The 25,564-nt window shown below is 41.0% G+C and overlaps 1 long non-coding RNA gene across 2 annotated transcripts in view; it reads left to right on the top strand.

Moving 5' to 3' along the window:
* The window catches only part of LOC141567871 (uncharacterized), a 207,339-nt gene that overhangs the window by 38,082 nt on the left and 143,693 nt on the right, over nucleotides 1-25,564 (top strand). For both annotated transcript variants that reach the window (XR_012490810.2, XR_012490808.2), the window contains exon 2: nucleotides 4,602-4,712. This is a non-coding gene — a long non-coding RNA (uncharacterized LOC141567871). The remainder of the gene's footprint in view (nucleotides 1-4,601; nucleotides 4,713-25,564) is intronic.

Genomic DNA, 25,564 nt, shown 5'->3' on the forward strand with positions numbered 1-25,564 from the left:
GTTTTGGTAGGGGAGTTAGTGGTCAAGTAATCACAAATAAATATAAAATCATATGTGGTCTGAACCACAGGAGCCGGATGGTCTGGTTTGTGTATGTATAGTGGAGAGCCTAACATAGTCTACGGTCCATGGACGGCTGCCCTGAGGAAGGGATCTGAAGGGTGACTAGACATCAACTCGATGCTGGAGGGGATGTGATGGTGGAGAAGAGAATTACAGGCACACACCAGCACATGTCCAGGCCCCTGTGGCTGCGGGAAACATGAGAGTGTTGGAGGTACTGACAGAAGACCAGTGCGGCTGGAAGGCAAAGTAAAAGTAGAGAGTGGTATGAGGTAAGACTGGAGAGAGGTAGGCGACAGCCATGCAGGGCCCTGAAAGCTATGCAGAGGGTTTTGGTATTTTACCTCCGGGCAAGAGGAAATGAGAGAATAGTTTTAAGCAAAGTGGTGTGTGTGTGTGTGTGTGTGTGTGTGTGTGTGTGTGTGAGAGAGAGAGAGAGAGAGAGAGAGAGAGAGAGAGAGAGAGAGAGATCTGATCACATTTGAATTGTATACATTTTATAAAGATCACATTTGCTGCAATGTGGAGGACGAATTGGAGAGGAACAAGCATGGAGACGTGGGAGGCCAGTCAAGCTTATTGCAATGGTCAGAGGGAGCCTTGGAGAGAGCTAGAACTAGGATGGTGGCATTAAAGAGAGATTGGGTCCCTCTGAGAGGTGTTTCCCTGTTAGAGTCAACAGGACTTGATAATATCTTGAGAATGGAGAGAGAGAAAGAGCGTACTCCAAGGCTATGGTTGGGTTGAAGGGTGGATGATTCTTTCAGAGTCTCTGACACTGGAAACACAGGGGAAGGAGTGGGGAAGGGAGGAATGTTAGTGGTTTCAAGTCAGACATGTGGTTATGTCCAGTCAGCATTTAGAAATCAGGAAGAAGATCTAGGTGAAACTATAATTTGGGAGTCATCAATCTACATGTAATGATGAAAACATAGGCGTGGAATATACGTGTCTGATAAGAAAGGAAGAGGGCATAGGTTGAGAGAAGAAGAGATGGAAGCCTGGGCAGTGCCGGTGCAGAAGGGCAAGGCCAAGGAAGCTGAGGAAGGAAGACAATGCTCTTTAGTCCAAGCCACTGAGAACATGAGAAGGGACGTACTTGCCAACCTCCAGGAGAAATGATAGAGAACCATTGAGTGTTGAGTGTTCAGGAAACACCCCTCTCTCTTTACAAAACCACGTGCTGGCTCTATGAAGTGCAAAACAACTTGTTAAAAAGTGAGCCAGTAGATGTTCAAATAACATCTGACATCCAGCTGGACTCATACTTGTCCCACTCTTTCCCTGTCTCCCCCTAATATTTTGGGCATAGACTACTGAGGCTACTACTGTGGTCTTCTGGACCACAACCAGAAGAAAAAAATAAACAAGAACCCACCAATAAAGCTAATTAATTTAATCAAACAACCAATCCTTATGTCTTCTCCCCACCCCATCCCATATAGAGGAAAGATTTTCGATTTTCAATATGTGGACAAATTTGGACAAAAGTCTCAGTGAGATGTGACTGGAAATGTCAGTGCTCCCAAGTGCCCCCCCCCATCCCCCAGCAGGTTGCTAGGTGCTTAGGAAGGCACATTTTTTTTTTTCCATTGGGGTCACATGGGGTCCTGAAACCTTGAGATGATGTTTAACTAATTGAAATCTTGGATATGCTGCTGTTGGTGATTTATGGAGAAGTTTATTAGTCCTCATTGGTCTCTTTTCAATCAACACATCGTTATTACGTATCTATTATTTGTAAGACACTATTAAACACTGGGGTAGCTACAAAGGAATAGAAATTCTTGCTTCCTTCCAGCCTCGCCTACATTCCCTTTCCTTCCTAGGACCTCTTGATGTCTCCAGCCCCCAGTGGTACAACCCTCGTTTGAACACTTGGGCCTCACATGCTCTTCTAAGATCTGGTTTTAGCAAGATAATAGCTCAGAGATGCTTGCACTCTGCTGTTCTTCTGAGACAGTACTTGGCAGGTTAATTGCAGATTAATCAGAGCCAGATGGATTTAATCAGACTTGCAGAAAGATTTTTAGAAGGATCTGGACTCACCAAAATGTCCACCAGCCTGGAAACATTCCGATACAGATAACAAAGGTTTATAACACTCAGGAGAATTCTACATATTTATCAACGAGGACCCAGAGCATTCTGATATAATAGAATAAAAAGCATTGATCCTCCCAGTGGAATAGAGCATTCTTAGACCTACGTGTGAGGCCATGTCTCCCTCATGTTGTATGGTCCTGTTCTTGCTGTGCCATCGGAACTCAGCTTTCACACAGTCACAGAGAAGTTTGCCTTTGAGACCTTCTTCCCCAGGTGCTAACACCTTGTTGTGGATTCTGGCTGCTGAGCTTCTTCCTCGATAGCCATTCTCTTAGTGTCCATTTGCTTAGCACGCTGTCCTCTGCTTTCCAAGGTGACTTCTAGGTAGTTGATATAATAGCGTGTGTACATTTTGGAACAGATGAGAATGGTGTATTATGTTACTCCTCCCTGGGACATATACATCTGGAATTACGGAGCTCTCCACTGAAAGAGTGAAACAAATCAGCAGCATTTCAGAAACTTGATGGGGAGATGCTGTGGGATTTCATGCTGGGCTTGTTCCTTGCAGCTGATGTCTCCAGAACAATGGATAATATGTTTTCCTTTCTCAGACTCAGAATGTCAGAAATCAGTCAATGGCTTTTGAAATAAATTTGGTGATACGAGGTTCCACGTATTGGAATAATACCAACTTAACTTTTAGGGGCGACCTGTCTTGCTTGTCAGCTTCCGCGTTTTCTGATCACTCGCGTTGCTTGCTAATCATGGTTCCGTCAGGTCAGGTCATCACCACAGACTTTGCATGGTGCTGTAATTGCATTAATACACATCAACGATATGGATACATTCATTTATATTTAATCATACCAGTTCAGTTTAGTTTGTCTAGATTTCAGCTTCCTGTCCCTTCTAAGCACGAGCACCTCAGGAAATAGCTCGCATCAGCACAGGCTCTTTCTCCCTGCACCCCGTTTTCTTCTCTGACTTCTTTCCTTTCTTTGCTAGGTCTGTCCCTTCCTCTTTCAGAGGTGCTCTGACCACAGGCTGTGGGTGCTGTAGCTGCTGTATTGTATCAGAAATTCTGGTAGGACTGAGCCAAATAAGGGAGTGGGTGGCCTGAGCTCAGAGAAGGTTCCTTTCAGCCTCATGGTTGGGATGGAGCACACAGAGGTCACACCCTGAGCTCTCCTGCAAGGCCACCTGGCTCGCGCTTCTCCCCTCCCTCCCTGTCTGCCCTCATCCCAGGCTAAACATTCACCAAGTTATCTCCCTGTGGTTTCTCTATAATCTTTTCACTTCACGTTAGTCATCCTTCCCTTAGTTTGTTCTTGGATGATGTTCACTGCTTACCTCAGCTAATCTCACGGGTCATGTTCTATGGATAAATACATCTATCCTCCATTTTCCAAACTACGTATGGACATTTACCACTTATTATAAAGTAGGCACTGGGCTAAGTGTTTTGCATGCATTTTCTCATTTAATCCTTACCATAACCTGTCATCTGTTTTATGGGTAAGGACACTGAGGCTGAGGTAGTAACTTAACTCGTACAGTGTCCCTCTGCTTTCAAAACGTTTATGCTCCTACCACTGTCCTCTATTATGTCCCCTTTCCCATATAAAGGTGCCCAAGTTTCTTCATTTGGAGTTCTCTAATCACCTCATACCTGCAAATCTACAAGAGCCCTGGTCTTTTCACCTCCCAGTCCTCCCATAATTCTCTACTCTTCAGTCAAAGTGTCATCAGGGAAAACCATAAAGAAGGGATAGGACTTCAGTTGGACCTTCAGACTGGGGATGATAAAAATGTTTTTGCGGCACGAATGTCCTGACATGGCCACTGAAGACACATAATGAGCGCTCAGGAAATAATCACTGGAGGAGCGGGCAAATGAACGGAGCAATGACCAGTATATTGTTGCGTATATTCTACGGTGATGTGGTGCATTTAGCGGGTCCTAACCGTAATCTTTGGATGCAGCACCATATAGAATTCTGTCATGAGGCTGGTTCAATAATTTATTGTTTAAAAAGTTTTCTAATGGTTTATTTTAAAAAAAGAAAGAGCTTATAGTCTAATTCAAGGCCACCACTGACAATGTGATAAACTTTCTTGAATGGGAGAAAAAGGGTAGGGAAACCAGAATCTACCATAATCTGTCAATGTTTGCTGCACTGCTTGTTTTACTTCTCTTCCAGTTCAAGGGGGAGTTTTTGTTAGAATCTGGCTGTGCTCATGAGATTACATATATTGTGCAGAGACAATCCAGTTATGCTCACTAAACTCCTGTTCACTAAGCTGTTCCATTTTCCTCCTGGGCACACATGAAGGCCATATTTTCCAACCCCTTTGGATCTAGATAGGATCATGTGACTGATCCTGGCCAGTGAAATGTGACCTGGAGTCACGTACATCACTTTTGGGAGACGGTGAAGTAGCCAGTGTACCTTCCTTATTCTTTGTTCCCCTTCCTATCTGCTTGGCAGAAAAATGGAAGAACTGAAGAATTCCAAGATGGCGGAGCAGTGTGATGGAAAGAGCCTGAATCACTGAGATACCCCTTGGGGGAGAGCTGAGAACTCAAAGCAGATTGTGATGTGAGTGAAAAATGAACTGTTATTTTGTTAAACCACTGAGATTTGGCATTGTTTGTTAGTAGTGTTACTTACCATGACTAATATAGTATCTGTGTAAGTGTTATCACAACAGGGAGATCAAGAACCACTGGTATATATTTTAGCTCTAAGTTTGCTCTAAAAATATATTTCCTGACTCCGGTATTTGGAAATTTATTAGACTTTATCTGTATTTCTGAAATGTCATTGTCATTGTTTCAGCATCATCACCACCCTAACCTGCATATATTGAGCACGTCTACGGGTCAGGTTGTAGCCGAAAGAGTTTATACATAGTTTCTTAAGACCTTCTGTCTGCCTCTCCAGCCACACAGGCCAGGTCCTTTGATCCTTGAAAAAGCCAAGCATGCTACTACTTTATGGCTTTGTCATCTGTTTCATTTGCCAGAAACATTCTTCTTCAGATCTTTGCTGTTCCACTCCTTTGAATCATTCAGGTTGCATGGCAGTTATGACCTTCTCAGTGACATTTTCCCTGATCGTTCAAACGAAAATATCCATCCAGTTCTTCTCTATTTAGAGCCCTGTTTTATTGTCGTCATGATTCATATCACTATCAGAAATTATCTTGTTTTCTTCTGTGTTGTCTGTCTCTTCCCTGGTCCCTCCCTGCTCACCACTGTAGGCTCAGCCCTGGAACAATGTAGATGGTCAGTAAATACTTGTTGAATGAATGAATGAATGAATGATAAACTTTATGTGGTAGAAACTATTGTAATCTTAAAGTTTAGATGAGAAAACTAAGGCTTAAATATATACCTTACCTCTTCTCCCTCCCTCCTTCCTTCCCTCCCCCCTTTCTTTCTTTCTGTAAATGATACATATTTGCCTGCAACTGAACTGAAAAATTTAGCTCATCATCTAAGTTTTTTTTATTTAAACAAGGCAAATATCTAGACATTTGGGAATGTTAAATGTTTAGAATATTTGACAGAAGTATTCAAGCCATTTGGATGGGCTTAATACCTAAAAGCATTAAAACAAATTCTTTGATTGACTTTTGATGTAAATTATTTTTAATGTCTGGGTCCCCAAAATTAGATTTTTTCCCCCACACAAATATAGACTTTTCCTCCCTGAGGAAAAGTATTTCTTAGTAATGTAAGTTTTGATGTACACACTCTAATTCCCTCTCTGAGATTCATCATGCTCAATTAGCATATTTAAGGCCTTGAGAAGTCCCGTAGTCAAGAAACCTGTTTACTTTTATTTAATCCAGTATTTCCCAATTTAATTGACCATGGTATCCTTTTTTAACACTTAATGACTATTTCAAATGAAACTTGATGAGAAATTCTGTTTCAGGTTGTGCTAAAAATTCATAGTGATTTTAATGATGGCTATGAACTGTTTTGATTCCCAAATTTGCAGCTTTCTCCATGTACCCAAATTATGTCTTTTTTTTTCACAAGCTTCTGGAACAGGAATGGGAATGAACTATGAATTGCTATATATTTATGGTTTTCTGTTTTGTTGAAAGAGCCTTTATTAATTATTATTGCTCATTATTATTATTGGCCTGCCAAATAATTATTATTGCTTGTTATTATTATTGGCCTGCCAAATAATTATTATTGCTTGTTATTATTATTGGCCTGCCAAATAGGAGTTGATATGGTCTCATCAACCCCTAATCATGGATAGGGATTTCCACATCTGTACAATATAAATACAATGCTCATCAACTATTTTCTTTTATCTTAATCCAGTTCCATAAATGTGGAGAGATTTTTTTCATACATTTAGAGATAAGTGTTAACTAGTGAAGGAGAATATGACCCAAATGTAAGACAGTCCTGACAAAATATATATTTTCATCCTTTAGGAATTTTCTGAATCTGTGGTTTTGAATTAATCAAGCAACTATCAGTATTTATTAATACATTTTAAAGAATTTTATTTTTGTTGCTGTGACATAAGAAGAAGGATGAGACATTGTATTGTCCCATTGGAGCTTGTAGTCTTGCTAAAGGGAAATCATGAATACTTACAAAACAATTGGAATAAAAATCGACCTATAAATCTTAGGGTCTAGAATTCATAGTGAAGCAAAATTCCTAGATTTAATTACAAAAACAAAACAAAAACAAAAACACACAATCACATATTTCAAGCCTATTGGTGAGATAATCTCTTTATTGAAGTCTCAATTACTCACTTGCCTACTATAGTCAATTTGAATACTCAGGAATTCTCTGGTGTTATAATTTATAATAATTATACATGGATCTGTTAAAGTGAAATTAGGACATTTTCACTCATCAACATTAGTTTGGTCAATTTTGGGGCCATTTTCCATAGTTAACATATAAAGTGAATTCTTATTTTTCAAGGTTTTCTCATGTATTAATAGATTGGATTTTTTTTTTTTTCGGTGCTTGGATCAATAAATATAGCAATAATGTTCCTCTGAATTTCACTTATCTTAGACTGCATAAACATATAAATGTGGCTTCAAAAATTAGTTTAAAGTTAAAAATTTTAATCTTGTCCTCGTGTACAAACCCGCTATCCTATGGAGAGTTGGAATGAGGCGGGACATAGATCCTCATGAAGTCGGGAAACCTGACAAAGGTGATGGGATAAGATGCTAAGACTGGGCCAATGAATAACCTGAGGTCCTCACATGCTTGGCAGAGACCCATGAGTTTCCTTTGGACCCAGAATATACAGAAAGGATGTTAGCTGTGAACATGACCCAAGAGCTTACATGGCAAATTGAGCACAGTCCATGGATAAAGTCTATAGAGGAGACTGCTCACCGGAAGTGAGGCAGCCTCCATGGGATCACGCAGGCTGGGGGGTCTGCACAGGGACGCAGGAGGTGGCTATAGACCATCAAAACTGCTACCTGACTGAGTCTGCATCAGATGTTCACCCTTTATATGGAGCCATATGCCCACAGATCTGGGAACATGAGAACAAAACCATACCAAGAATGGGAATATACCACCCTTCTCCCACCCTTCCCAGCATCCTTACTAGTAGTACCTGATGGCCTAAGTACTCCATGCTTTCAATAGAGGGCGATGTGAGTGAGAATTCAGAAGCAGTGGAGCAACTCCTGTTAAGAAAATAACTGAGTTTAAATTGTGTTTTGAGTTAGATCGTTTTGGACTAAATTGGATTTTCTGTTGCTGAGCTGAAATGGAAGATCCAGATTTGAGATCAGTCATAGAACAGAGAGCTTTACTTTGGCGACGTTGTTATAACCAAGAAACATATCCACTGCATATACAACAAGCTCATATATTCTCTTCCAAGTGTCACCTAAGCAAAATGGGAGCATCTGGTCCACCCCATCCACACATAATTCTGTGTCAGGTGATATGCTGCTCTTTTGTGACTTCGTTTTTTGGTTTGTTTCCTTCAGAGATAAACCTTGATATTCATTTGTATGAAAGGAAGGACATAGAGAGGGAAAATTGGAAGGAAAAGAGAGAAGAGATCCCATAGATGTATTTACTACAGGCTCTAGACCCCCTAGGAATGGTCATCAACAAATTTCCCGGGTGGCCAAATACATGATTCATTTATTCATGGAAGTTTTAGCCACAATATTACCATTTGGAGCCCAAACTTAGGGATGGTTTTCCTAGAAGGGGACAAAGTGTTAGAAATGAATCCTGGCTTCCATAGATGTTCTAATAAATCTCAATAGACAGCTCTAATTTTAAATCCTTTCAAGCATTTTCTAAGGCTAATGTCAATAGTGAAAGAATAAAGAAGAAAAAATATCCACACACAACATAAATATGACACGGCTCACTGAGTCCTCTCATCTCTTTGACCTTTTCCTGTGGGTGTGTTGGCATTATTTCTATTAAGGAAACAATACATGCCATTTTTAATACTGAATTAGAGTTAAGTGGATTTGGGAAGATTTCATCTGGGAAGTTAGATCAAAGTGTTCTTTAAACACTTCTCTGAATTTCTTTGAGTGCAATGTCTTGGGCCAACGTTATTAAAATATAAAATGCAATTAAGGGCAAAGTGGACGAGGGAGATATAGGGATCCAAGAAAAATATTTCTTAATTATGTGGTAAACCTATTATGTAACATCCCTCTTCCAAGGCCAAACAACTGGTAGGAGGTTCACGGGCACATGTCTGAGTGGACAGGATCCAGCTACACCTGGAAAGCAGAAGTTTGGCCCTGCGATACATGGCTACGCATAACTATGTTTCAGGCAGTGTTTTCCTCATCCTCAGATATAGGAAGAGGTAATGCATTCTCAAAGAGCCATAATCTATGTAGTGGGAATGTCAGCTGGAGAACCCTAGGTGTCCTTAGTGTTTAGGTGTGTCTGGGAATGTCTTAGACTATCAACTGGGCTAACCAGTGTTTTATTTGCAGAAAGGATTGTGAGACATTGATGATCAAAATGACTCCTATTTCCTACCCCTCCCTTCAGCTACATCCTTTGCCATGTGAGTTTGCAGCTCCTTCTGTCAAAGATAGAATCTAGTTCCCCACCTCTGGAATCTGGGCTGTCCTTATGACTGGCTTTGGGTAATAGAATGTAGGGGAAATGAAATTATATCAGTTCTGAGTCTAGATATCAGGAAACTGTGAGGGCTTCTGTTCTGCCTCTTGGAAACTCATCACTGCCATGTGAACCAGCCTGGGCCAACCTCCTGGGTGATGAGCACCATATAGCCCAGTCACCCTGGTTACGACAGTTGACTGTCAGTCAACCACCACACATGGAGGACCAGCCAACTTTCAGCCAGTTGACCCGGCTGCATGATTTTAAGCCTGGCTGGAGATCACCTAAGTCGGCCCACATTTGCAGAGCAATCTAGCTGAACAATAGACTCATTACCAATAATTAATTTTTATTTTTTCATACTGCTAAATTTCGGGATGGTTTGCTATGCAGCAATGCAGAACTGATATGGAGACCAAGATGTCTCCTGGGAAAGCAAGTATCCTAAAGGTAAGGGACAGAGATATGTTGTCGCAAATTGCAAGATTTCATTCTTTTTTGTTACAGAGTAATATTCTGTTTTATGTATACCACATCTGTTTTATCCATTCATCAATCAAAGGACACAACTGGCTTTTTATGACCCAGTATGCGCAAACTCCAACACACCATGGAGGGGAAATATGAAAGAACATTGCATTCTGTGGTGAGATGGGCATATTGACATTTTAAAGTTTATCTTTAACGGAATGATTTTTAGAGAAGGACCATTTTGCCACTTTCAAGTATAATCAACATAGGCTTTGTTTTAAGCTTAAGTTTCAGCCCTGAATTTACACAGGAGAAAAAACAAAACAGCTACTTTCATAAACCTTTGGGAGATACTCATTTTATGGAGTCAGAACTGGGCAGCACCTCAGGAAAACATTTTGTTTTCCCCCCTGACTTTAGCAAAGGATGCTTATTTAGGGCAAACATTTGATCTTCTTGAAGATGGCTAAGCATGGAGGCTTTACCACATTTCTCAGGATGTATCTAAACAAGTACTTTATCATCCAGAAGGCCCCTCCCTAGCTTCCCAACTGTAATTTAAACCTGTTCCCTTTGTTTTATCTCTACAGACATGAAAAGCAATTGATTGCGTTCACCTCTTAGAAACTCTTCTGCTTTGACAAAAGATGTTGAAAAGATTCCTTTAGTATCTAAGTCCAGCTTCTTTAAAAATAACCTTTCATCACCTCATAGAGAGGATGATTTCCAGGTTGGCAGGCTGCCATCGTTGGTCCCCTAAAAGTACAATCTTAAGATCTCTCAATTTCTAGGTAAGAAAGTCCTGACCGGTTTTTGACAACTTCGCATCTTGATGTCATCCAGTATTTTATATATATATATATATATATATAGATAGATAGATAGATAGATAGATAGATAGATAGATAGATAGATAGAGATAGATAGACAGACAGATAGATAGATATATGTATGTATTTTTATATATTATATTTCTTACCTAGAAATATAAATAAATATATATTTATTTATTATGTTAAGAACATTTGAAATGAGATCCACCCTCTTAACAAATTTTTAGGGGTACAATACACTATTGTTACCGACAGACATAACGCTGCAGAGCAGATCTCTAGAACTTATTCATCTTGCACAATGAAAACTTTATATTGGCTTTGTAAAGAGCGAGGTTCCTCAGGCATACATTTCCAGTGATGTAAACGGCTCCTCATTTATCCTTCCCTGGATTTAGGTGGTGAGAGATGGACCATTTGGAACATCTTGGCTGTAATGCTTTGAGTTAAGTAGGAAAAGTATTACTGCCCTTAACTCACATGGTTAAACTGTGTCTTCAACAAAGAGGGAGAGGATGAATCTTATACAACAAGTTTGATTGGGAGAGAAAGGCATAAGATACACACACTCTCAGGGGTTGAATTATTCTGCTCTTCTAGCCCCACTCTTCAAGTAAGGGCCAATCTTTGAAAGCATCTAGGTAACTCTCTTTCAAGTGTATAGAAGGGAGATTATCAGAAAAGGTGTGCTTTTGAGGTCTCTTGGCACCCTCTTCCTGCGCTTTCTCACTGCATACTGGTTTTGTTTTGTCCTTTTCGTCATGATGGGAATATTAGATGCTGAATTTTCAGCCTCAGTTCGACAAGAAGTAACTTCGGGTCCCCAGAAGTTACATTCTAAGGATAGGTGATGGTGGGGGAAATCTGGTGCTGGTTTAGGAGATTACCAAATATATTAGAAGGTTGGATTATAGAAGGAATGGTAGAGAGGGAAAAACAAAACCTCTAAGTTAAACCCACCAGGGCTGAAATGGTGCTTCCTTTACTTAACTATGAGGCAAATATTTGAGGCAAATATTTAACTCTTCGGTGTTTGCTATCTGCAAAAAATAGTCCATTATCATATACTGCAAAGGATGAAATGAGGTAACATATGGCCATCTAGTTTAATGTCTGTACATAATAGGGGCTCCAAAATGCTTTGGGGCCATCCGTGTTCAGAATGCTTAGGGTTCTCAGACTGTACCTGACTGATTTCCATGTGTTGTCCTTTGTTGAGTGGAACAGAGTTCTTTCATTTAATGCAGGGGTCTCTGCCTTCTTTCCTGGTTGCTAACCTTTCCTCGTGTTGCCCAAGTGTTGGGTTGCCATGTCAGGTAAATAGGATATAGAAAACTCCTACACAGCAAAGAAATGGAGCTTTTCAAATATGTTTTTCTTTTCTTTTCTCTCTTCTCCCTTCCCTTCCCTTCCCTTCCCTTCCCTTCCCTTCCCTTCCCTTCCCTTCCGTTCCCTTCCTTTCCCTCCCCCTTCCCCCTCCCCTCCCCCTCCCCCCCTCCTCTTCCCTTCCCTAAGCTGTTGTGACTCCATCCTGACAGCTGACGAGAATTCTAAGATTGCTGCTGGGCAGGATTTTCTGGGAAATGATTCACTGTCACTTCTGTCCTCTGAACCTTGAAAGGTAATTCATATTTAAAGAGGCAGGATCAGCTTGTAAGGTGTGATTTCAGGATCAGAATAACCCTCTCAGACAACAAGTTCTGAAATTCCAAGAAAGACAAAAGCAGTCCTGTACTGCCTGAAATGTAAATACCAGCTCAATGATTTGCATGCTAAAGCACTTTAATGATTTATACCACAATGCGAATAAACTTGTAAACTTCAAGTATCTCTTCCTGGGCACTAGGTTCGATGAATAGAAAAGCCATGATACTGTGGGGGGTGGGGTGGGGAGAAGAAAGTAAACAGGCAGGATGCACAGGACTGTTCATGGATTATCTTAAGGACAAAGGTAGATAAGGTAGATGGCTTACCATTTGGGGAATGAGATTCAATGATTACTTGCTGACAACACGAAAAAGAAAAACAGTTCATCTACAGCGCAGCTTTGCTTCTGACTAGGAGACCAGTTCTTCCTTTCTCTAAGATTTATAGAGGTCCTTATTTTCTGAATATTTATCACCATATTCTAAGCAGTTATGAAGTTGTAGAAGCAGAATTTGCCACAGCATAAAAATAGTCATAAACAAACTGTGATAACCGTTTGTCAAAACCTCTTCTTAGTTCTTCTTGACTCACAGCTAGAACTAGATTTATCAGTATCCCTTGCAGTTAGGAGTGGCCACATAACAGAGTTTTGGCCAATTGAATTTTGGGTAGAAATAATGTGTACCACGTTTAGGTCTTGTCCATAAAAGAGCCTTCCTCCACAGAGAATTTTCTCTCTCCTATCATTGGCTAATTGGCTGTTGAAGCACATAGAAACTTATGAAGCTATTGAGATTTTGGGGTTTGTCTGTCACAGAAGCTTCTGTTACCTTAACTAATATAGAAATTGTTACCAAAAGTGGTGTGACATTGTCAAAATCAAAATTTGTGACACTGACTTAGCATTTGGTTTCCTGGCAGTGGTTCATGAGAAAATTCATCTTGTTATTCGAAAAGATAAAGACCCATGATATTCAGTGGCAAAACATTTGGTAAAGCCATTACCCCATGAGAGCTTGGAAAGCAGACAAATTGTACCATTTGAGGGTGGAAAATAAATGTTACTAGAGTATGTTGATTGTTACTGGCTTTGCTTAGCTAGTTTTTCAAAGAAAGAGATGAGCTTAAGCAAAAATTGGCTGGTTTGCAAGCAGAAATGAAAAAGCACAGAGAACAGAACTGGGGGGTCTTGAAACATTGTAAAAGCCAATTGTTTCTAGACTCCACACAATAGGAAGATTGAAAAAGCTGGACTGAGAAAGAACTGAGAAAGGCCTCTTTCCAACTCAGCTCTGTTGAAAAGATCTAGTTAAAGTGGGAGACTTGCCACCCAAATCTGATGTCCTCAAGAGAACTACCATTTGGTTGAGAGAAATAGGCATGGTAGGGAGAGGGAGGGTGGCAACAAATCAAAGCGATAAAACAGGCTTCAGAATTATATCGAGCAAAAGAAATTTGGGTGTGTTTACTGGCACATGACAGGGACTGGAAGCAAATGGGGATGAACCCTACAACATTTGGAGGGGATCGTACTGCCAAAGAAACTGTGAGTCTGGACGCCAAAGCCTTATTGATTGAAGTCTTAGAACTCTTGGGTCGCCCATGGGGATGGGCCAGAAGTGAACTTTGAAAACTGTATGGTTCCTAAAGCGACTGTCCTATCCCATTTCATGTATTTCTTTGGAAGATAATCTTAATATTTAGGGAAGTCTCTCTCTGAGAGCAGAACCAGGGGCAACGAAAACAAAGGGTCAGGGAGGCAGGCAACTGAGGATGGCTGAGTTCCAGCAAATAGAAAGTAGGTGGGTCGGATGTGCACCCATTTCCAGATGTGGCTCAGAAACCTCCGCATGTGCAATTCTTTTTTTTTTTCTTTTTTGTTAATCTGCTGACTGGTGGCATTTACCCAAAATAACCTTGGAAGTCAGTGAAATATCAGAGTTTTTCTATTCCAGCCGTTATTAATACCTTCACTGGTACACAAACTAAACACATCAAAATAGCCCCACTTGGGGGGGGGCTCTCCCTTAAATACCAGTATCTAGACTGATTCTTAGAGCCAACTTCATTGTCAGTTAGTCTCTTGCTAACTGTTAAGATGTCACGAAGAGCAGACCAGTTGCAAAGGTAAATGTAAAATCTGGAAAAAGATAGAAAGCTGAATGAAGCCAATGAAAATGATATTGAATAGCTGCCTGAATCGCCGGCAAAGCCATTGACCAATGAGAATGTGGCATAGTTCAAATAATTGACAACCAAAGAGGAGAAAGTCAGCAAGGCAAATGGCAACAGGTGTCCTAAAAAACACGGGTTTGAATCTTAGAAGGTTAAGAGCTGTCCTTTGGAGAACTAAAGGAGCTCTTGAATACTTTTCACAGAAACCATCCTCCTTACGTTATGTCGGGAATGTCAAATACAGAGCTCGCCTGCTGTCCTGCCACATGGAAGGAATAATTAGGTCCCCAAAGTCAAGGCTTGGTTTGTTCTTTGGTTTAAACACTAGCATGTAAGTGAACTTAGGACCTTTGAAAAGAGATTAAGTTGATGAACTTATACTCTCAGTTTTTATTTTCTAAAATAATTTGTTTTGGTTTAAACTATTTACTGTGAAGTTATGGTGCTGTTTTAAATGAAGGAGGACAGGTCTGTGTTAAGTTAGTGCTCTGTTAGAACTAGGCAGAATTACAAAAAACATGGGGAAACCAAGCCAGTGATGCTTGGCCAGGAGCCAGAGTCAAGGAAAGAAGCGAATGACCAAGGGGGATGACACATGGCTTATCTGGCGCATTGTGAGTCAGTGGGTTATTTTTATAGGTGTCTTCATTACATAAGATGAAAGTAGTCACTTCACATAAATATGAGCGTCATAAAACTTCTCCCGGAGTTGTGGAATCATACTCCATGTTGAGTGGTCCAATTGTTTCTGTGAAATACTATTTTTGATACTGCTTTCTTTACAGGCTTGATTTGATAAGTATTTGCTTATTTTCCAAGTCATGTTTTCTGACTATATCTTTCAACCATTTTATTTTAATAGGACAATGAAACTTATCGTTTGGCTTTCATTAGGATTCTAAAATATAGCAGGACTTTGTGATAGGACTATTTTATAGAAGATTCCCACGATAAAATAGACTGCCTTTCTGGTACAAAGCTTCTCACCTCCTCTCGCTTCTCAGTTTGTCAAAAATGTTTAATTTTAAACACTGAGCTTTCATTTGAGGGTGGGCTAATAAGCAAGATGCATTAAACTGTGCCCATCAATCTTGGATGTAGGGAACTTGAAATCTTCCCTTAGTGGCACCATCAGTGGGTATATTAGACAAGGTGACAGGCTCACTTGTTCAAGTGATGACCTGTAGTTTGATGTATAATTGGGCATTTGAAGTCAAGGTCACAGGTAGAGCTTTTTTTTTTTTTTTTAAAGGTTTTTGTTACAAATCTTCTACGTGGCAGTTTGAGAAAGCAGCTATGAATTCTGTTGTTATGCATTATTATATATTAATGAATATCCTGGATGTTGCCTCCAAGGAGTTAGGTTTCAGAAACACATGTTGATAATTTCTTACTTAATAAAACTTATTTACTGATGACAGAAAGGGAAGAGGCAAGTCCTAAATAGGCATGTATTATTTAGGGTTTTGTAAGCGATTAAAAATGACTCCAATAGCTTAAGCAAAAAGGGATTCTTGTAAGAGGGGTAATGAGATGTCTCAAGAACCTGGTGAAAATTGAACAGCCAGAATCCAGAAGGAAAGGGGCCTCGCCAACCCTGGCCTTAGCAGAAGGGTTTGTGAACATTCTCTTTGGAGAGTTGCTTTTAACACTGGGCTCCAGGGGCTGTGGATCTGTGTTTCCTTGCATCACCTTTCCTAGTCCTGGGAGAGACCAACTCATTTTTCTGAGAAACAATCAGTCTAGAATTAGGCCGATCCTTTTCTGGCATGTCTGTGTAGACTCCGTTTAAGAGCTGCTGTATATTTCCTATTTTCAGATTGTACTTGCCGAATTCCTTTACCCATCCTTTTGGGAAGACGTTTTCCAGGCCTTTTTATCCAGGTTGCTTTCTTCTGAATGCAATCCATTTTGACAATATTCTTAAAATGTGGAGCCACAGATGTGGCTGGGCGGTGCAGAGGATACGGAAACCCTTCCTTTGATCTGCTCATGGAACTTTCTGTTCTATTAACTGCCTTAACAAGCATGTCAATCTGGTAAGCTTATTTTGAAATTGCAGTCAACTAATTTTCAAAGGTTTCTTTTTTGCTTGCTTCTTCACTCCCCTCCCTGCTCTCCCAGCCTCTCTCTCCTTCTCTCTCTTTCTCTTTAATACAAACTTGTTCAGCTAGACCCTGCCTTATCTTGCTGTTTTGCCATGGACTTTTCTGAACCTTAACATAGAACTTTACGTTGATCAGATTTCACTGTTGTTTTCCACTCAGTCTTCCAAATTATATGGACTGTTTTTTTGTTCTTTGTTTTTATTTGTCTTCAACCTGAAGGTCCTTTCTTTACGTAAAAGTTTTTAGCATAAAAGCAAGTCACTGTAGAGTTGGCAGCAACTGTGGAAATAACTGAAAAGTATCAGAAGTTAAAAGTCAGCTGCAGTCCCATTTCGTAGGGACAAAGTAATACGTCAATGTAGTAATCCCTTTACGTGATTTCATTTTTGATAACGGCACCCTGTGAAGGTATCACATTTCGACTTGTACAGTCTTTCCATTCTTTTTTTCACGAATGTACATGGCTCTGTGAATAGCTCCACAGGATTTGACGTAGTTTAGCCCGTCTCTCCTGTGATGACAGATGCACTGAGACTCCAGAGAGCCCCTCAGCGTCTGTATCGATTCATTATCTTCCAGCCCCAAAGGGATGAATGGACAAGCAAAAACATCTAACAATCAGCCAGTTGTTCTGGCTATATGATGCAAAACGACCAACTTCAGCATATTTTCCTTCTTTATTGCAACTGAGCTCCAAGGTCAAGAGATTTGTGCCAGAATTTTTTGGTAGGCATCTTTTATTCTTGTTTATACAAACCTGTTTACACGTGTTAGGAGGTACCTGCTGAATGAAATTTCCCAGATCAGCGAGAACTGAAATCATTTCCAAATCAGGTTAAGTTGGCTATTTCTGTCGCTTTCAACAGAGAAGAACAGAAGGTCGGTGAAGCTTTACAAGTCCCTTGAGCCTCATCGTTTTGTGACCTCCCCCATGAGGGTGTGATCCACGTGGCGTGACTTCATGTAAAGCCTGAGAGCACTGTGTCCTTTTGTCATTTGTGGGGAACAGCCCTTCGCTCAGTGGGAGATATTAGCTCTCTGTTGCCAGGATATTTGCTATACACATTTTTGAAAAGATAGAAAAAAAAAGGGGGAGCCTTTCTTGTAAGATGTGAAGAAATGCACGATTTCCGTGAAGAACTGTTTCCAGTACAACTCTCCAGACATTTAGTCTAATGGCTCCTAATTTGTTCACAAGTAGGTCCGTATATTTATTCAATTTAAGAAATTTCACTTGACTGCAATGCTGATTCTACCAAATTGTCTGCTGCCTAGATGCAGAGATGTGGCTGTGTTTTTCCTTCCTGAATGTGCATTTCTTTCTGTCCTATATAGCAACCACAGAAGCAATTATGTAGACTTCTTTGATTTTGGGATGGGAAGAACAATTTCAATTGTATAGTGTCTGAAAAACTTTCCCTTAATATGTAGAAATTGCTGACTTTATCTCAGCTATTATTGTTGCCACTGTCATTCTTTTAAATGTCACTTCTGGTTGTGCCAACTGACAGTGTACCATTTAACCATGTTATATCTATTATACATACGAGGTTTTTTGTTTCTCTTTAGGGTTTAGTTTTCATGTCATTGGGTTTGTAGAGAATATGTTAAACCAAAGTATATAGTTACTTGGAAAATAATTTGTCAAATAAAACATATCCTGACTTTTTTTTAAAACAAACTATTCTTACACATGCTTATTAATACATACTATATACATACATTTTTTAAAATAGTGATAATATAAAAATGGCCAACAGGTACATGAAAAGATGCTCAACATCACTAATCATCAGGGAAATGCAAATCAAAACCACAATGACATATCACCTCCCTCACACCTGTTATCCATAAGGTAACAAATAAGGGTTTGTGAGGATGTGGAGAAAAGGGAACCCTCGTGCTCTGTTGGTGGGAATGTAAATTGGTGCAGCCACTATGGAAAACAGTATGGAGGTTCCTTTAAACTAAAAGTAGAACTACCATACGATCCAGCAATCCCACCTCTAGATGTATGTCTGAAAGAGAAATAGTCTCTAGCTAGAAGGTTGTGAAGGAATTTTTCTAGTTAGCTCTTATGCTACATGTACTCCCAGTATTTCCAACAGATAATACCTAGTGATCAAAAGTGTCGTCAACAAGGTGATACAAACTTAAGAACTGTTTTATTTAAAAATTTTTTTGTAGAAAAGACTAAGTTGTGGGATTCCATGTCTAAGTGGAACTAGTGAACTGACACAAGGAAATAATAGAACTCCAAAAATTAATTCTTTTTTTTTTTTTTTTTTTGCGCTTCCCACAGCTGAGGCAGTCCTTTGCTGGTCTTCCATCGGCCGCAGCACACAGTAGCCCCAGGCAGCATACGCTGACTTCTGGCTGCTCACAGCAGCCCAGCTCCAGGAAGAGCTGTTGTTCACAATCTTAGCTGTAGAGGGCGCAGCTCCCTGGCCCATGTGGGAATTGAACCCGCAACCTCGGTGTTAGGAGCATGGCGCTCCAACCACCTGAGCCACCGAGCTGGCCCTCAAAATTAATTCTTAACACTTGTATTGAAGTTTTAGTTTTTTAATGCATTTTTTATTGTGATACACATAACATAAAATTTATCATTTTAACCATTTTCAAGTGTACAATACGGTGGCATTAAGTACATTCACAATGTTGCACAACCATCATCACCATCTAGTTCCAGAACTTGTCATAATCCCAGAAACTATACCCGCTGAAAAATAATTCCTAATTTCCCTCTTCCCCCAGTCTCAGTAACCTCTATTCTACTTTCTGTCTCTATGAATTTGCCTGTTCTCTTTACCTTATAATTGGAATCGCAAATACTTGTTCTTTTGTGTTGGGCTCATTTCACTTAATGTATTTTCAAGATTCATCCCTGTTGTAGTACGAGTCAGAATTTCCTTTCTTTTTAGGGCTGAATAATATTCCATTGTGTGCATACACCTTATTTGTGTATCCATTCTTCTGTTGATGGACATTTGGGATCTTTTTCCCCTTGGCAATTGTGCAAGTCACTGAACAAGTCCTGCTTTCAATTCTTTTGGGCATATACCTAGGATCAAAGCATCTTTTGCCTATTTCACCTTCTTTCAATTCTCTGTGGTCACCAGATCAGATACTATTATTTCCATGCCACAGACATAGAAATTGAAACAGAGATAAAAATGACTTGCCCAAGGTCATCTTGCAGGTTAGAAATAAATGAGAAGAAGCATTTTGGTCTCCTGATTCATCCAGTGCTTTTCCCACTATACCTTGCTATCATCCCATTAGGCTGATTTGTTGTTGATGTTGAATCAAGAAAATGTTACAGCATTTTCATTAGTGTGGTCGCTTCAGTAGAATTTCTAAGGAATTGCACCCCACATCCTGGTCATGGGCCATCCTATCTTGTTGTACATTGCTCTGCATTTAGGCATCCAGGCCACTCTAGTTTTTGTTTGCTTCAGTTTTTGTTTGTTTGTAGATGCTTCTCAGCATGTTTCAGGATGCATCTTACACCATAAAGACTGTTGCGAGGAGTCCCCTCTTCACCCACATACATATGGTGAGTACCTAGCCAGGCGCACAGCTTTTCTCTTCATGATCTGAAGACAACCAGTCAGTTCACTCAGTCCAAGCATGAGCCACTCATATTGATTATTCTGGAAGCTCATAGCTTAAACAAGTGTTAATGAGCTACTCTTGGGCTCACACAGAACCGAAAACTTCTGGTCACTGCTCTTGGAAATGTGATGGAGAGAAGATACTTGGTGATTTCCAGAATTATATGGATGACTTGTCTGTCTGTCCTAGTTTTGTGTAGGAACCACTTTTGTCTTACATTTGTTTTGGTTGCGTGAGGAAAAATTGTTAAGAGTTGGACTAAGCTTCTCGCTCATGTAACCTGGGGCCCGGTTTCCCATGTCATGGAACCGGGGGAGCTTTTCCGTGTTTTTTCTTGCTGTCTTTGCAGGTCTGTGCACTCTGGGCTTCAAGTCTCGAGCAGGGGCTCTGTTTATCCAAAGAGAATCAGTTCCCTCCCCCTCCTCCCCTTCCTCCCCCACAGGAGTTTGGTTTTCATCTATGACTGGATCACACTGGGAGTTACCTTTCAATTTCTGGCTACCGCAGCCAGAAAACTCTGTTAGCTAATTACATTTTTTTTTTTTTTTTTTGTCTAACTACAGACCCAGAGGCACTATAAAAAGTTCAGGTCTGACACACCCAGGGGAAAAAGAAGAAGAATAAACAAGCATGATGTGAGGTTTCTACTGTGTGAGGGTACAGATGCTCTAGAGTTCCCAGTGTCCTTTGCAAGCCGTGACCATTGTCTGAGAGGCAGCCAACGCTGCCCAGGAGTTAGACTTCAGAAGTCCCATGTCTCCCTCAAGAGCATTGTCACTGACCTAAGACACAGGCTGAATTTGAACCAAGTTCTCTTTGTTGTGTTTCTGAATCCAACACAGGGAGGGAGATAATAACCGAACTCCTCCTCCCGACAAGCCTTCCCCTTGTAATGATGGGCTTTGTTCTGGGGCGCGCGTTTCTCAACTGCGCTCTCAGGCTTGGCTAACTTGGCAGGCTTTCTGATGCTTTGGGGCAATCTGAATCACACCTGAAGCTGATGGGCTGCTGACATATGGAGCTTTAATTAAACCAAGCTGAAAAGGGAGAGCATCTGGAAACCAGGGCTGGGTCTTGGACGGGCCTGGGTGGTGCTTTTTTGATTATGTTTTTTTTCAGAGACCATGTTTATCTTTTCTACCAAAAAAAGTTGGAATAACATGAATAACCAGATTGAACTTGGTCAAAATGTTGTGTCAAGAAAGATTTGTTTTCTTTCGTGAGTGTTATAGGCAATACTTGAAAGAGTTGAAGTGCGATTTGGTCATGAAAACAGCTGTTTGAAAGGCACATTGCTTCTCTCTCAACAGAACATCTCCCAACGTTGATTTTCATTGGCTTTGAGGGAGGGAGGTGGAGGACCATTAAGTCAAAGGTGACCCAAAAGCTCTTACCAGGGCAAGATTTTCCAATTCAGAACCTGTAACAGATGACCATTGTAAAGCTTTGGTGATGCGAAAGATACCTCCCTGCTCCTGAAGGTGATCTAGAAAATTCAGTCTGTTATTGCCTTCGACCATAGGAAAAATTAACTGTAGCCTCTGTGTGGGTCAAAATGGAATCGTGACTAAGGTATAAGAAGAAATCAGAGTTCATTTCCATTTATTAAGCACTTAGTCTGATCTCAGCACTGCACTTGATCCTACAGATTCATTCATTCGTTCATTCATTCATTCATTCATTTCATTTCATTTTATTCATTCACTCATTCATTCATTCATTCATTCATTCTGCAGATACTTACTGATGTGCCAGGTACTGCTTTAGACACCAAGGATAAAATGGTGAACATGGAAAAGTATCCATTCTCATGGAGTTTACTTTCTAGTGGGAGAGTCAGACAATAAAGAAAAGTAAACAACAACAACAACAAAAAAACCCAATAATAGGATTTTAGGTGTGATAAGAGATTTGAGGAAAAACAGAACGAAGATAATGTGCCCAGATACCTTGCTTCGTTTGCTCATCGCCCAACAGAATTTTGTTGAGGGCTTTCCATGTACCAGGTACTGTGCCAGGTGTCCCTTCTCATGTCCCTTTCCTGTCCTTCTAATTGGATCAACAAAACTGGGCCAACTATTCCAGCCTTCTGCCTCAGGCCATCGAACGCCTAGACTGATTTGGAACCTGTGGCGTGTGAGGTCTCTGGAAAGACAGCTCTTATTTTAAACTTAATTTTCTTCAGAATGTTTCCTAAGAAGCTTAATTCCTCCTTTTGGCCAGAGTCTGACATTAAAACCCACCACAGCTATCACCACCACCACCACCACCAGCAAAATACAACTGCTCAATATGTCAATCAGAGTTTGAGTTTAAAAGTAGGGATTGTACGGTGCTAATTGGACATAACATCACAGCTTAAACGTTTCTCCACCAGCATTGTTTGGCAGGATCATAATCCCAGAACAAGACAAACCATGCAGATAATTTTCAGATTGAACTCGCTGCCTCAGCGGTGGGTGAATGTTTTAGGGCAGTGACATGGAAAGAGGTGAATCTTAGAGACAAACAGGCTTGAATACAAATCAAAGTTCCACTGATTGTGTGACCGGTGGCAAGTCACTGAGTGTGTGCTTCTCCAGAAGGTGAGATGCTACATGTGGGATACTGGGTACACCATCACTATTCAGAGAGTGCAACCTCCCTTGCTTGCTTCCTGGCTCCCCTCTTCCCTCTTCTAAAGGGCATCTCACTTTTCCTGGCTGTGACACATTCTTAAAGACTTTGTTAAATTTTCTTCCATCATTGCAGAAATATGAGGAGGATAAACTAAATCTTCCCTCCCCTCCCCTCCCCGTTTCCTCCTCCTCCCCCTCTCTCCCTTTATCTCTCCCTCCTTTCCTTTCTTCCTTCCTTCCTACCTTCCTTCCTTCCTTCCTTCCTTCCTTCCTTCCTAACTTCCTTCATTTCTTTCTCTCTCCCACCCTCCCCCTCCTTCCTTCCTTCCTCTCTCTCTCCCTCTCTCCCTTCCTCCCTCTCTCTTCCCCTCCCTCCTCTCCCTCCCTCCCTCTTCATCCCTCCCTTCTTTTCTTCCTTCCTTCCTCTTTCTCCCTCCCTCCCTCATTGCCTGACTCTCTCCTTCCCTTCCCTTCCCTTCCCTTCCCTTCCCTTCCCTTCCCTTCCCTTCCCTTCCCTTCCCTTCCCTTCCCTTCCCTTCCCTTCCTCTCTCTCTCTCTCTCTCTCTCTCTCTCTCTCTCTCTCTCTCTCTTTGTAGTAATTATGTCCCAGGTTAACAATTACATCCTAACCATAAAGCTTGGTACCACGCACTGTGCTAGTTACTCTCCAGGCATTAACTCACTTAATGGTTACAACAATTCCAAGAGGGAGTTGCGGATACTATCCCCATTTTATAGATGTAAAAGGAGTGGCTTTGAACGGCTTGATCGCTTACCCAATGTCACACAACTCATAGGTGATGACAGGCAGTCTGACTCCAGAGCACTCTCAGGGCACTTTCTGGGTTTGTTAGATTTCTCTCCCCTTTTCCACAGTTACATGGCGTGTCAGGCATGGGGGCACTGATGCTGCTGAGGGCCTTGGTGGAGCGAGTGGCAGGGAATCTTTCCAGGAAGTAAGTAGGATTGGTTGTTTACGCGAGCGCAAGGATGTGTGTGCCTTATCCATGAAAACTTGTTTTTCCTCATTTATTGTCCACCATCTGTGTCACACCTGGAGGTGCTGACTATTATCCAGAAATATAGATGATTCATACAATTATTTTCTCATAATGTCTCACCTCCCAGAGGAGGAACCAGAGGGGAAAGTTCATTTACAAAGATCGGTTATGCTTTCAAAGGCATCCTAATTGGGTGAGCTGGAGAAGGCCAGGCTGCTAATTGATTAGCTTGTTTCTTGACCTGCTAATTGCGATTTGGTCTTTATTCACATGGCATCTCGGCAGTTTTGGCTTCAGTTGTGTGTCCTGGTCGAAGCTTGCCAGAATGAGAGGCTTTGGGGTGTAGAGTTAACAATCTGGCAAAGCATCTGGACATGTAATGTAGATGCCGTTATGGAAAAATGAGGAACTTCCCTCCCAATTAGAGAAGATTGTTCTGTTGCTCACTCAATTGTTACAAGCATGTTCTCTTATATAGCTCCACTGTTGCAACTCCAAAATATAAGACCACTTTTTTTTTTGTTTTTTGTTTTGGAAAGGGAAACCTATGCATTTTAAAGTGTTATTTCTATTACAAACAAATGCTCTCAAGTAACTGGATGAGTTGGTCCTGTTAACATATGCCATCTAGAGACTAGTTTGAGTGACAGAAAGTTTCATGTGGATTTTCACTGCCCTTTTCAGAGAGGTGAGAATTGCAGTATAGTTTGCAGAGAGGGGTGCAGAGTAAGTAAAGGGGTTTCGCCATCCTTTCTTGAAATCTTTGGGTTCCTTTCACGCCGATCAAAGCCCCTCGCTGTACTTTCCTTGCCATCTTCCTTCAGAGGCTTCCATCTGCTAGGTGATCAGTGACCTGGCTCCACGCTTTTACACACAGGGCCCATCGTAAAGCAGTAAACATTTGTTTTGCATTTTCAAAGCAATCTTTCCACATTACAAAAATGAGAAGAGAAAAAGAAAAGTTACTCAACCTTCTGAAGTGATTCACCAACCATCAAATGTTGGGGGGTTTGCAAAATGGGAATAATAATGTACCCTTTTTTGGAGGACTAATACGAGTGCTTATTTAAAGCATAGAGTACGAGCCTTAGACGTCAATAAACGGTTGCACCGTTTAATTCGTGTTTTAGTGTATTTCTGCGTGTTTACCTGTTTGCCCCCCACCCCGCCCTTTTTCCTTCTGTTTCTCTGCTCCTCCCCCATCCCCTTTCCTTCCTCTGTGCCTCCTTCGTTCCAGCATATAAGCCATTGACTACATACAAACGATCCGCGACTTAGAATAGGTGTTTTGTCTACAGCATTGAAACCGAGCAATCATTATTAAGAAAGTAGGACCCATGGCCCATGCCTGTGCACTGATCTTTTTGACAATGCCTGTTTATCATTGTGTTTCTCTGCTATCGAGTCAGGAGGAAGCTGGATCTGGCGATCTGCCTGCGCTGCTGTTCTCCTCCCATCCCCTCTCCCTCTTGGCTTTCCAAATGGCTAACAACGGGATGGAGCCAAGTTCAGGAAACATACATGCTGACTTCCAAACACGTGTTTGGGAAGCACTTACAAAGGCAGACTGGTCTTCAGATGATACACAGTAAAGCTCACCCATAAGTTGTTGAGCACTCAGAAAAATAAAAAGTCACCCAACTCGGGCCACGCTGCCTCCTAAGTCTCCATTTCCACTTCAGATCTTTTCTTATTTGGTTAAGCGGTTGAGTCACAGTTTGAACATGGGATCATTTTGCTCAGAATCCTTTTGCCTTTGAAATCAATGTATTAGAAATCGGTGTGTGTGTGTGTGTATGTGTGTGTGTGTGTGTGTGTGTGTAGGCAAGATGACCTCTTATTTCTCTCCCAA

This window comes from Rhinolophus sinicus, chromosome 6 (assembly GCF_057876585.1).
Source record: "Rhinolophus sinicus isolate RSI-liver-muscle chromosome 6, RSI-T2T, whole genome shotgun sequence".
Classification (NCBI taxonomy): domain Eukaryota; kingdom Metazoa; phylum Chordata; class Mammalia; order Chiroptera; family Rhinolophidae; genus Rhinolophus; species Rhinolophus sinicus.